The following is a 14711-nucleotide window of genomic DNA, read 5'->3' on the forward strand; positions in this document are numbered from 1 at the left end:
ACATAAATTAAAGAGTTTGACAAAAACTCGTCTGGTCGGGGTGAATCATACAACGTGACATTGAAGACGCATACCACAACAAAGAAAAGAGCACACAAAAGACTTTTCAGCTCCTGTACGGGAGCCTTGTTCACAGTAAAAACGAGAAGCGGGTGCGCCGGCTTATGTATCCTTGAAAAGGGGGCGCACGGACCGTGCGTAAGCAGTTGTCAGATTTTCGCAGTTTCGGTTAAAGGTTTGTCAGGTCGTTTTCTACTCTGCTTTCCTCGAGTGTGTCAAATCTATACCTGAAAGGACCCCTAATGACGTTCCTGACCTCTGCAGACTCCTACAATTCTGCTTCAGCAACACGTATTTTGTGTTCCAAGGCTTGTTTTTCCGTCAACTTCAAGGCACTGCTATGGGTGCCTGTATCTACGTTACCGTCGCGAACCACCCCATGGAGTCTGTCGATCACCGGGCACTTGCAATATTTGCTCGCCCTCCAAAGCATTTTCTCAGATATATTGACGGCTGTTTCTGCATGTTTCAAAAATACGCTTTGCCTGCCTTTTCATCACATCTGAACTCCATAGAGGACGCCTTTGAGTTCACCACCGAGGTCGACGGGAACGGTTAGTTGTCCTATCTATACGTTTTGTTGAAACTTGATAGTGGCAAACTATCATTCAGTGTTTTTAGGAAACCTACCGACACGGGACGTTATCTCAACTTTCGATCCGTCCACCCAGCCTCACATAAGTATTCAGTTGCTACCACCTTATTAAAAAGAGGGGAACGCATTTGCAGTTCTGCCGAATACAGGGCAAATGACTTCGATGTGGTGCGGGAAAAACTTTCAAGCGTTGGCTACCCGACATCTTTCGTGACATCCGTCGAAAAACAGCTTTGTCGACCAGAACGTGAAACTGCTGTGCCTTCCCCTCTAAAACGTGCCGCTGTTCCCTACACCTCTGGAGTCAGCGAGGCATTGGCACGCATTCTGCGCAATTTCAATGTTTACATTGCTCACGTTCCGCCCCGAAAACTCCGATATGCTTTGGTCGACGTAAAGGACGTTCTTCCAAAAGAAAAATATCCCGGCGTGGTTTACAGCATTGCCTGCTCCGACTGCGACTGCGTCTATATTGCCGAAATAGGTAATATCGAAAGGCTCCAAAAAGATCACAAAAACGACATTAAAAACAGGAAAGTGGATTCCAGCGCTATCGCCGAACACTGCATATCGAATAGAACAGTATCGACCAGGGCAAGGCACAAGTTCTGGTGGCCGAAAAGAACTTCCCTCCCCTTCACCCGGAATGTTTTATTATACAAACGACCTTTTTTTTCTCAGAGGCGCTAATATATTAAGAGCAGGGCCTCAAAGACATAGGAGGCACTTTGCTGGGATGCCTTGGTGCGGGCTCACCTCTAGCCTCTGCTGAATTTTGCTCGCACAGGAGTTAGGTCCTGACGGCCAAAATGCATGATGGGCCACTTTGTCATTGGAGGCAACATAATAAAATGTAGCCATCACTGCCTTCTGCATGGAATATGGATCTTTATGAGGCTTTGTTTGGTCCCCATCCATAGTAGGAGCTAATTTTGTTGTCAATTTCTATTTGCCACTAAGACTCTCGGAGCCACGGCATTGCGTACAGCTGCACCTACGCGCTTTCGGACGTAGTTGACACAGTCTTCATTTTAATGGGTGTGTACCCAAAAACCTGCTCTTCCAATAAGCCAGGATACGTCCATCGGTCACCAACAAAAAGAGCTGTTGTGTACTGAAGGTTGTGGCGCTCAAGCGACCTCATGAGAACGATCATGGCGGCCCCCACCGCCATTTTTGCTGCCTTTTTGAAGTATTTTTGTTTTGGCATGCATGGGCTGACTTCCATGCCTGGCATGAAGGGTCACCCTGTTTGGGCTCGAGTTACAATCTGCAGAGTAATTTCTCAAAACAACATCACCAAGCACCAAGGCAATAAAGAGCTCAATCACCGTCCCTGTGCCTATATGGGACGAGTGTCCGCGAGTCATCCATGATCCATCATACGAAACGACGATGTTTCCTTGACTGCTCACGCTCAGTTCGGCGTACAGCTTGTTAACTGAATGCGCGCAATTCTTCGCGAAATTCTTTTTCGCCCGCCTTAGTAGCAGCAGGTGTCAGCTTGTTTTCCCCATTTTCGTTCCATGTTTTTGTGGGCAGACCGCGATGGCTAGCATTAATTGCTGAAAGTACATCGTTGAGAGCCGTGCGGCGATTTCCACTAGCCTGCATTGCTCGAGGCCACGAGAACGTTCACGACGAAAGGGTTGTGGTTATGAGAGCCCACGATGCGCCGCGAACTAGACGCTGACGACGTCGCGCCGCTGTCTTCGCACAGGAAGTGCAACTTGAACGCGAGTCCCGCTCATCTCTTATCAGTTTCAGAGCACCACGGCACATTTTGCACTCCGCAAGTGATGCATATAAATCGTTTCAAATCTCGCAATGGAGAACAGAGTTCCGCCAATGATTGGGTCGCGACGTCGGCATTGTCAGAGAGGTCGTGCTTCACTTTCACTGTACAAAGAAATCAAAGAAACAAAGAAAGAGAGAGAGAAAGAAAGGAGGAAAGAAAGAAAAGTCCACTCTTCCGATACGTTGCCGCATTTGACGCCAGCTGTGACGTCGTCCGCCGCTTTCCGTTGCCACTCATCTGCTTCGAAGGCCGCAGAATTAGCGTGGCCTGGCGTATGCGGCCGTTGCCGGGGCTACTTTCGGCCGTCGGTACCGTTCGGCCCAACGCGGTGGCTTCGAAGCCACTGCCATCGGACGCAATTTCGTAGTCTGGTGCATACCGCGATGCCTTCCGAATATAGTTATCGCTATGCAAACTCTTGGCTTTCTTACCAAACATGTGCTCGGTGCGAAATTTCACTGTTGGTCGATGTATCCTGTACTGCTCCGATGACAACACAAATAAAATGGTGCTCGCTTGCACGCGTGGAGTGGGGTCGAGCGTGTCGTTCAGGCGAAGGAGACTGGATCAGCCAATCGGGTAGCCACCTCTCGTCACGTGCACGAAGTAACGAATAGTATTGCGCGTTGGAACTATTTTTGGCACGTTTTTTTCTTTGGCCAATGAACAGGCGTGCATCTCGGTGGCGGGAATTCAAAGCAGGAAAGCTGCTCTTTCAATCGAGATAAAGATACTGCAGTATCTTGCTTGGAACAGGAGCTGCGCCCAGCGGGAAAATTGCCGTTTTGGCACTGATTTCGCCTCAAAATCGGTCAACAGCGAGAATTTAAATTGTTCTTGCGGGAAAAATATTGAACTGAGAAGTGCGAAACTTGCAGAACAAACTGAGACTTTGAAATTGTCGTTTTCAAAAATCAATTTTTTGGCTATTTTTCGGTTTCTAAAACCCATGTCCCCCTTTAACTGGCACACGTGAACGAACACTGAGCCGTCTATGTGACGCCACCTTTTGACATCATAACAACCTATTCACTGAAGGGTGAACAAACTGCTCAATGATTAGGGTGGCAGTTCAGCTAATTATCCGTCTCGCTAGGTTTCTCGGAAAAGGCAGCCTTGTTGCCACAAGCCACACCTACGGCAGCAGATACCATCTTAGGGAAATAGCGCATTGCTTAACTGCTGCACCATTGCATCAGCAGGAGTAAGAGGACTCGCAGGCTCGCGGTCTCTGAATGGTAAGTATAGAACGACTAATTCCGCATATATGTATATTAAACCAATACTACCATCTGAACAACTTCTATCCGGAAGCAATGGATCCGAATGCCAGAGCACAAGTGAATAAAAGAAGTGCTAGGGCGCCTAACCACCATAAAACACCCGCTATTTTTTTTTACGTGTTATACAAGTGAACACAGTGGGCAAGGGTTGGCTCGGGATTGCTCCACAGTAGAGCCAAGCGCACCGATAAAATTGCATCGAAGGCTCTTCGTGATCCCCATTAGACTGAGATTATTACCTCGTCGACTTAAGTAATTTAGAAGTTAATATGTAATCATAGAGAATATCATTCCTTGATTAGCCACTTTGATAGGCTTCTGACTTCCATCCCGCCATTTGTGGACATGTTTCTTTTTGTATCCGGTCAAGGCGAAATCCTAAAGCGCGAACATTGTTCGGATTCTTCTGGGGAAATCAGTCCTGACTTCCTAGTCGCTCGTCCCACCGCCACATTGGTAGCAAAATAGACGCCTCTCCAAGTGCAGGCCGCTGTTAAACTTGCCTACGTTTAATTATTTCACGAAGATGCGAGAAGATGCATGATCCGCTGGCACGTGTGCTTCTCTCTTCATGACACGCATGTTTATCATGCAACCTGCAGGCTTCCCAGAAAATGAAGATGTGTTTTTAACCTAAAAAGCATCACTAGATCTGCGCCTTTCTTGTACTCTAGCTCCCCTTGCGTGTTTAGTTGCGTTAACGTAGTGCTAGCAAGCGTGGTTATAAAAGAAAGAACCTTAAGCAAAAGGCCATCGTCACGTTAGAAGCATCAGGATTAAGGATAGAAGAAATAGGCAGCGAATTAGCTTTTACCATGTTTTCTTTTCTGGCGACAAGATTCGGCCTTCTTTGGTTCTGCGGGCGTATAGTGCTCCGTGTTGGCAGCCACATTGTGCGGCGCCTCTGCGGGTTGTGTTTTCCGCTTCAGATGACACTCACAACGAAAGTTTGACCTGTTGGAAAAAAGTGGATGACTTTAAAAAGTTAATTTCATGTTAGAGTGAGATTAGGCATATGTCTCTTGTATTCACAAATTCAACAAGGGACGGAAAAGCCTCAGGAAGACAAGCACCCTGAGGCTTTTCCCTCTTTTGTTTGTGAGTTTCAAAGGTGAAGTGTTATAGAAAACAGACCTTGATTCACTGTTGATTTACCTAAAGCCTAAAGACCTTTCCCGGAAGGCATTTACCAAAAGCCCTTCATCCTAAAGGCTTTCTGCCATAACCGCCTTAAGCCTAAAGGTAACTGACCCAAAGTGTTTAACCCAAAGCGTCTGACTTGAATGACTTTACTCTGATGGAATTTACCTTGCAGACTTTTAATCAGGCATTCACAAAGTTGCAGGCCTTCCAGGTGTACACAGCTGGCAGGTGTTCCACAACCCTGCGTGCAGTTGGGGCGCCTGCTACAAAGAAGGTTTTAGATAAGTACGCACATACGTGTGCGTTAATATCGGGAAATGCACCTAGTGGTGCTGTCGAAAAAATTGGAGGGGACACTTATGCTCAGCCTTAAAAGGGCTGCGACACACTGCTTGAACGAATGCAGACTACACTTCAGATGGGTTCTTTACGTCACTCAGATGCTGACTCAAAAAGAATCACGAGAATCTATGCATCGGAACTGGGGTTCTTGACAGAAGAAATTTCAAAATACAAGCAAACAAAAAGCTGCGCTCAGCTCGATTTTCGCGCAGCTTCCCATTCCCATTTCACTCTCCCAATGACGACACTTAGTGCTACTAATCAAAGCAGCCTATCTGAGCACGTGGCGGAAGTTTGCACACCATGGTTGCCTGTTCTCTGTAACTAGTTCATGCCAAGGCTAACAGCGCCGTTTGCATGGCCACAACAACCATGTAAACGCCCAGCTGACCCAGTGAAGCTTCTTCGCCACGTCGACGGCGCAGTAGGAAACACTGATCAGTGACGTTTTCTTACTTATGGAACCAAACTCGAGCGCTAGATACTGCGCCGGCGTTACAGCCTGCGCAAGATATCGGACACATTTAGCATAGCGCGTACCGCCACTGCTTACCGCCTAACATCGCCCGTCGCTCCTAGCGCGCTGGTTGGCCACGGCGTGCAAGGAGCGCGCGCTGTTTTCGGGAACGTGGTGCCATCTGGCGCCACCGCCCGGTGATCCTCCACAAGCTGACGATGCGCACTGCCTGCAAAATGTGAAACGAACGCATCCTTCCTTGGGACCGATATGAACGCTTTTAGAGTGCAATAGCTCGACCGGATCGATTCCGCAAAGCCACTCTCAGATACATAGAGAGTCGCCGTAAAAGTTGAGTGCTAGGTCGTAGGACGTTTAGAGACAGGCGCAAAATCCTTCCATGCAAAAAGTAGCCAGAGCCTCGGGTGGTCTAGTTTTGTTTTACTTCCTTTACAGTGCTTTTAACTAAGAAAACAAGTTGGTTTTGTTAATGTAATATAAAACACAAAAACTTGACAAAGCGCATCTCTACTTATTAACATAATTTGCAGTATATTTACTCTTTGTCCAGTCATCAAGCTCCCGCAGAGTGATGTTATATGCGCTGCTAAAAGCCGCCACTGTATGGTGACACCGTCAGCGCCACTAATTTGTTTTTGAGAGCTGATTATAATATTGAAACTGCACTGTACGCGGTACGATAGATGCTAATAGCATCACTATAACTCATTCTATGCAACCAACCGGCAAAAAAGTGCACTGAAAATGTGTTTCGGGGCCCCTTTAATTTAAGGGTGCGATTCGATACCGTTGATGTGTTATTGTCCATTCAAGGAAAATTTGTCATTTTCTACTACACTTTCATATTGACCGGCAGCACTAACACTGCTCCTGATGAAGTGGCGCAGCGGTTAAACGATTATGCGGTGCACCACTGCCCCGGCTGGAGGCTGTTTCAAAAATAAAGCCACAGGTGGTGCCTGTGAGACGGAGGCTCAACATTCTTAGCAGCCTCTCGCGAACAGTCAGTAATTTAAATACTAGATGCCACGGTGCGAAGGTTCTGATCACGTCAATAAGGGGACCTCTTGGGATATCTTTGTGTATTTGTCGCTTACACCGCCGTTTACGACGACAATGGGTCTGCCGCTGAACAGGAAATTTAATCGTTTCACGCCAGAAAGTCATAGATACATACCACATGCTCTAAATCAGTACATGAACAGGGACCCATAGGCGGCTGTTTATTCTCCAGTCTAACGCTTCATCTTATGAACAACGGAGTTCTCGGATGGAACCTTCTCTACAGCTGTGCATTTTGATTTCCAGAAAGAAATACATCTACTTGATTGTCATGCAACATGTGATTCAAAAAGGAAGTGAAGTGAAACTCTTTCAAAATTATTCGTAATGCTCATTGCGCGTGCTGGAGCGCGAAAGGAATTCTCCATATTCCGGGTTCGTAGAATTGCCTGCTTTACGCTCGAAAAATTTGATAGCCTTTTTTTACCCGAAACTTATATGCTCCTTCGGAAAAGTGACGAAATGATTACGAACTCATCTGGCAGGCGCTGAAGCTTCTACTAAAATAATTAGTCTTAATTACTTGAAATTTTCTCCTGCTATCCGTCCAAGGTTGCGTGCGGTTTCAAACTGGCTTCCAGTAAAAACAAGTGCACTACGCAATCAGAGAATATGGCGTTTGTCAAGGAGTAATTGAGCAGTCACTCCGCTCTGCTTGGCAAATCTCTTTCAAGCAGCGCTAAATCAGTGTAAGCCAGTAAAGTTGAACTGCCATTGCCTTTTCGGGCCATTCGTTGTTTCGCCTTATTGTTTTAGTCAGGGAGCAGTGCGTAAGGTTAATGCGGTTTTCCACACAGCCAGGTGCGTAGTTATTTAACTGATTGCTAGCAGAGGATTGAAATGAAGTATTGTATTTATTTTAATTACGCCAAGAATTGAGAGCAATGCAAGAGCGACCGACAAAGCAGATGAATACCAAACTAATATTCAATAATTGATAACAAGGGATCCTAACTAGACAGTGCCGAGGAATACCAAACTAAATTTCATAAAGCAATATTATTATACCCTACCTAATTATAAGATAACTTAACAGTGTGCCTTGTTGTGGCAATCAGCATTTTGTCAGTGCAGTATATTTTTATACGAGTGCCAACCGGCACCAAGCTGCTCTGTCTCTCTCTCTTTTATTTATATTAGTGTGTACCGCGATTCAGAAAAGCTAGCTCCCAATTAAGAATATTGTGCCATCAGGTAACTAAACTCCAAGTGCTGATAGGTAGCTTACATGCTTCGGCACCTCAGCAGCGACTTCCAGAGGATCAGAAGCGGGACGGTCAAGAGACCCACAGCCAGAAAGAGGTCGGTCACTTTTCCGAAACACTCCACTGTGGTGCTGTGGTATTCGCTCATCTGTGCCAGGGATGCGGACAGGGTTATGGCTCCTCTTGCAAAAACAACCACCGGACCACATGGCCTAGCCTTTATTAAGAGCACCTCATATAAAAGAGAGAGATTACAGCGCCTTGTACATTGCAATGAAGACATCTTAGTTGTATTAAAGATTTCGGACTGGGAAAAAATCATTCGTCAGATTGTAGTCTAACAAAGTCGCTTTTCATCCAGTTATGATTTCTCGCTGCCTTCTTGTTTATCAAAGTTAAGGAAAACCAACCCAGCATTGGACTAGACATTTCCGTGTTATAGGACGCTCGAACTTTCTTAAATTGACAGGCGAAGTTCACTTTATATCAGGACGTCAATATTGTGAGCACTTTATGCGCTTTCGTCGTCGTCGCCTCTCTGGCTGCGACATCATCCTCTTTTCATGCACTGTACATTCCCTGACTCTTTGGGACGTTCTTCTTCACCTCCCCCCCCCCCCCCCCCCCACCTCTGCTCGCCCTCGTGGTTATCGGCCCACCAGAGCTCGATCCCCTTCGCCGTTCCGCCGCTCTTCTTCTCCGCTTCGGCCGGCTTCTGCGGCGCCTGACCTGCGCTCGGAAAACTAGCTGCTGCAGTTTTTGGAGGGAAAGCTGCATGCTTCGGACACCGGCAAATACCTCCGGAGCGCCCGTCTAATATGGTTTCAGTGTGGGTTGAAGGTTTACAGATAGAGGCGTTGATTGACACGGGTGCTGCAGTTTGTTATTCACGCAGACTTGTGTTCTCGCTTAAGGAAGGTGAAAACGCCGTACGATGGGCCTTCCCTGCGTGGAGCTAACGACGTCATCATTCGCCCATCCGTTAAGTGCACTGTTCGGGTTTATATTGACGGTGTCCGTCACCACGTACAATTTGCTGTGCTTTCTCCGTGCGCTTACCTTATGATTTTGGTTGGGATTCCTTGTCTTCTGTCAGTGCTTTTATTTCATGCCGTGATCGCATCGTGCACATGACCGAGAGCGACCCATCATTTGAAGTCCTCGAGCCCTGCCATCGCCTCATTGCCGCTGCTGATACAGTTTTGCCCGCTGGGGGTCATGATCTTGTATGACTTACTTCTGATACCATCGTCCATGGGGATGCCTTCATCGCGCCTTCTGGTCGACATCTGATCAGGGGCCTTGCCTTGCCGCCTAGCCTGATTCGGTTTGAAAATGGGTCGGCCATCGTCACTGCCTTGAACACTTCTCGTGAACCTCTAGTATTACCCAAAGGCAGTTCATTTTCCTGCACATTGGACACGCACCCGGTTTCCTTCGTCGTACTTACCGCACCCTCCTCCTCGCCGCCTCCCTCCGCGGATGTTTCTCTCTCCGTCCTCTCTGCCACCATCAATCCAGATCTCCCAGTGTCGCAACGGCAAGAGTTACTAGACTTGCTTCTCAAGCACCAGGGATCTTTAGATGTGGCTTCCTCTACCCTGGGCAAGACTTCTGTGGCAGAGCACCGCATCGTGACCGAGGGTACCTCGGTTGTTCACCGCCGACCGTACCGCGTTTCCTTATCTGAACGCAAAGTCATCGAAGACAATGTCAGTGATATGCTCCGCCGAGGCATTATTCGCCCTTCCGCCAGTGCCTGGTCTTCCCCGGTGGTTTTGGTGAATAAGAAGGATGGGTCAGTGCGCTTTTGTGTTGATTACCGTGCCCTCAGCAAAATCACTCGTAAAGACGTTTACCCTATGCCCCGGATTGATGACTCCCTCGACTCTCTTCACGGAGCTGAATACTTTTCGACCCTAGATCTCCGTTCTGGTTATTGGCAGATCCCCATGCATGAAGCCGACAAGGAAAAAAACGCGTTCGCTACTCCTGACGGCCTTTACGAATTTAATGTTATGCCTTTTGGACTGTGTAACGCTCCTGCTACTTTTGAACGCATGATTGATGCCGTCCTTCGCGGCCTGAAATAGAAAACCTGCTTATGCTATCTGGACGATATTGTTATCTTCTCATCAACTTTTTGAGAACACTTAGGCCGCCTCAATGAAGTGCTCACTTGCCTCGCTTCTGCTGGCCTTCAACTAAATACGAAAAAGTGCCATTTCGCCAGAAAGGAAATCATCATTTTAGGCCACCTCGTCAGCCGGGACGGCATTCGACCCGACCCTGACAAGCTTGCCGCTGTCCTGAACTTTGCCCGTCCCCAGCACACTAAAGCACTGCGTAGTTTCCTCGGTCTGTGCTCTTATTTTCGGCGCTTTATACGAAATTTTGCAACCATTGCCGCGCCATTGCATCAGCTCCTCGCTGCTCACAGTGCTTTCGTTTGGACTGAGCAATGCGAAAGTGCTTTTCAAGCCTTAAAGCAAGCTCTCACCTCCGACCCTGTCCTTGGCCATTTCGACGATGCTGCTCCAACCATTCTACACACTGACGCTAGCGGCCACGGCCTTGGTGCTGTTCTTCTGCAGCGTGATACTACTTCTCGCGAAAGAGTTATTGCGTTCGCCAGCCGCACTCTGACACCTGCCAAACGTAACTACACTATCACTGAGCAGGAATGTCTTGCCGTCGTTTGGGCAGTGCATAAATTTCGCCCCTACTTTAACGGTCGCCACTTCACGGTCGTCACAGACCATCACGCTTTATGCTGGTTGTCTAGCCTGAAAAACTTGACTGGCCGCCTTGGCCGCTGGGTTCTTCGTCTCCAAGAATACCGTTTTGATGTCACCTACAAGTCCGGTCGAACACATCGAGACGCCGATGCTCTTTCTCGTTGCCCTCTTCAGGACTATTCGTGTCCGTCTTCCACCCCATCTTCCACATCTCACAGCGCCTCCTCATCGTCGCAAGCTCTTCAGCACCTCGCCGCACTCCCATGCGTCGCACCTGACGATTTAAACGACCTTGCATCGAACCAACGCAACGATGCGTATTGCCGCTCCCTAATCGACCGTCTCACGGGCGCTTCCTACCCTCCTTCCGCTCGGTTGCGTCGGCAGCTTGGCCAGTTCAAACTCGAAAATGATGTGCTCTGCCGCTACGTTTACTGCCCTGAAGGCACCCGCTGGGTTCCCGTGGTGCCACGTACAATTCGCTCCCGTATTTTGGAGGCCCTCCACGATGACGCGACAGCCGGTCACTTAGGTTTTCACAAAACGTATGGCCTCGTCAAGAGCCGTTTCTTCAGGCCTGGCCTTTCCTCCAGCGTCGCTAAATACGTCGCATCTTGCCCGCTCTGCCAGCGCCGAAAACGGGCGACTTCACCTGCCGCTGGACATCTGCAGCCTCTACCATGCCCCGCCACGCCGTTCGCCGTCGTCGGCATCGACTTGTAGGGCCTGCTTCCTCGCACTACACTAGGTAATCGATGGATAGTCACTGCCATCGACCATCTCACACGCTACGCCGAGTCCGCAGCCTTACCTGATGGTTCGGCGCCCGAAGTTGCCTCCTTCTTTCTTCAATCCATCGTGCTCCGCCATGGCGCCCCTCAGGTGCTTCTCAGTGACCGCGGCCGGACGTTCCTTTCGACCGTTCTTGCCGAAGTTCTGCAAGCTTCTTCTACACATCACAAGATGACGTCCAGCTACCATCCCCAGACCAATGGTCTTACAGAGCGGTTCCATCGCACCCTCTCAGATATGATTGCTATGTACGTCGAACCTGACCACCGGAATTGGGACACAGTCCTTCCTTTCGTCACTTTTGCCTACAATTCCGCATTGCAACGAACCACTGGTTACTCCCCGTTTTTTCTCGTGTACGGCCGTTCTCCCACTACCCTTCTCGACGCCTGCGAGCTCCTCACCGCCTCTCCCCGAAGAATTTCTCTCCTGCGTGGCCCAATGCCGCCACCTTGCTCGCCTGAACACTCACGCCTGCCAGGAGGATCGCAAGAGTCACTACGACATGACGCACCGCGTTGTATCATTCAACCCTGGATACGAAGTCTTGCTTTCTACCCATCTCAGGACGCCTGGTCTTTGTGACAAGTTTCAGCCTCGTTTCATTGGTCCCTACTTAGTGCTCAACCAAACTTCACCAGTAAACTACCGCGTCACCTCTGTTGATCCTCCCCCGGACCGCCGTTACCGCGGGACTGAAATTGTCCACGTCTCCCGCCTGAAGCCTTTCATTCGGCGCTTTGCATCGGACTAATCGCGGCCAGGCTGGCCGCTTCTGAACGCACGGGTAGTTAGTGTGAGCACTTTATGCGCTTTCGTCGTCGTCTCCTCTCTGGCTGCGACTTCATCCTCTTTTCATGCACTGTACATTCCCATCGTCATCGCTTGGTGCTGTTCGCTGGAAACACGTCTTTGCCAGCGGGCTGGAATAAACGTCTCCCTTGAAGTCTTCCCTTACAATATTAATTTAAGGCGTGAGCATTCCTTGGCTCATCAATGGCGTGAGCGGGAGGTTTAGACAGAAGTTTGTGGAATGAAGTTGTCCGCATGAACTCACAATCATAAGTTGTGTGGGGAATGAAAGAAAAATGTAAAATTTCGTTAAACAACAGGTCTTGAGCAACAGATAAGTAATGAAATAAAATACCTCAAAATAAAATAAACATAAAATAAGAAATAAACAATAAATAAATAAATAAAGTAACTAGGTTGCGAAAAATAAATGGAAACGAAAAAAGAGGAAGAAAGAGAGTTCAGGGGAAGGCATTCGTGTTCGCGCTCATAAGCGGACTCAAATACAATCCTGTATTTTTTCTAACAGACTTGAATATATGTTCCAGCAGCAGGGCCTAAAAGGTCATGTTTTTGTAGCTGACCGCGCGTCACTTTTCCCGGCTCGAACTATATTCTTCGAGCACTGTGTGGCTCAGCAGAAAGAGCAAGAAATAAAGAGGCAGAGGGAAGTCAGGGAAGTTTATCGGAAAGTTGTTCTGGTGGTCTACTCTGCACTGGGGAAAAGGGATGCGTGGACTGCAAAGGGAAAGAGAGAAGGCGCCAGGGGCAGAGTCCCATCTTGTCCCTCAGGCCAGTCGTTCTCAGGAAGCAAAGCAGTGTCTTGTAAGCCGTGAGGGCAGTCCATTGTAGTGGCCACGGTCCCAGGACTATATACATTATTATAGGGCGCTGATCGAGGTGGTCCAGTGCACAACGGAGCGTACGTATTTCGGTGGCCTAAGCACAGCCCTGACACAAGAGATTTGCAGTTGCTTCTTCATAGCCACTTCCTTCATAAGCAGGGCTGTCAGCCATCTAAATCCGAAACATGTATTCTTTTGGAAAGGCAACACCGAGCGCTAGACGGCAAAGCAATGTTGATTCGCGATGCGGCATATTTTGGACAAGACAACGGCTGAAAAACTGACCACTGCGGCTCAAAATTAATGGAATGAACGTTGAGGGAACCAATATGTTGTTTTGTTTTCATCTATATTTCCTGTGTGAAGCTTCGCGAAAATCTAAATGTGGCACCGTACAACCAAATAAACAAAAAGAAGTTGCGCTCACTATGCCCCCATGACCAAAATTTTGAATAAGGTTCCTAGCTTCCCGGATCCTACTGTAAGCATGAGATTTTGAGGTAGATTATGCTGTTCAGCGGTCGTTGCTCACACGCAATAGTCTGGCATAAAAGCTACTGCAATGAAACAAATCTATGGAATTTTTTTCTTTAGTTTATACTATATGTTCGACGTTCACCAAGCACCGAAACACATCCCACGCTTCGTAAATGCAAAATTCGGCGCAAATGCTTTCAAAGACTTTGGTCTATAATGAAAGGGAATGCATGACACAGGCATCAAGCGTTACAGCTGAAGCCTACTCGCCATACGCAGTTGCGAGTTTAGTATATTACCGCACAGATTGCCTCGAAAATGTTGACGCTCGTAGTCAGTAGAAGGTGCCGGGAAGCAGTGTTGCGCGGCAGTGGAAGGAGGGACAGACCCGCTGTGAAGAAAAGCTGATAGACCACTGGGTGCAACAAAACTGGCGCTAGGCCCGACACGTGCGCAGTGATGTCAGCAACAGCCGCTGTGCCTAAGCTGCTGACCAGAATGTGGATCCGGTCAACCTGCGGAGCAGAAAACAAGCGACTGATTTGCATGCAAGAAATTTCAGTGGCTTAACTTGGCGAACGCTGTAACGCAGCGAACAGCGAGGACGCTGCCTAGGCGCCCGAGGCTCGTCCATGGCAGATCCGCTGCACGCTCGCGAAAGCCGTTCTATATACCTCACGACTACGTGGCCATGACGTGGTATCACACGGACTTACGACACCTCAATCGGAGTTCATCGCTTGGCTTCACATCACCCCATGGGATTTTCTTCAGGTCAAAGACCAACCCAAAGGTCCCTCAGTGACAAAAGCCGTGGGTAAAGGTCTGTGGTCAAGGGTACTACACCAAAACTGCACCACATATTGTCATACATTGCTAACGTGGTTGGGTTGAAAGTCGTTCATGTTCATTCCCTGGCCTGCGCGACCACTGCTTTACCTAGCTTTTAGCTTCAAAAAGTTGCACAGCTCATCAAGGCAAGACCCTGCTGCGACTGTACCCACAGAATGTAAACATAAAGTTCCTTCTTCATGATATGTGCATGCAGTGCTCGTAAAGGTAATTTTCTTACGGAAAGACGGATGACACGTGAAATAAAGT

The sequence above is a fragment of the Amblyomma americanum genome, chromosome 9 (assembly GCF_052857255.1).
Source record: "Amblyomma americanum isolate KBUSLIRL-KWMA chromosome 9, ASM5285725v1, whole genome shotgun sequence".
NCBI lineage: Eukaryota > Metazoa > Arthropoda > Arachnida > Ixodida > Ixodidae > Amblyomma > Amblyomma americanum.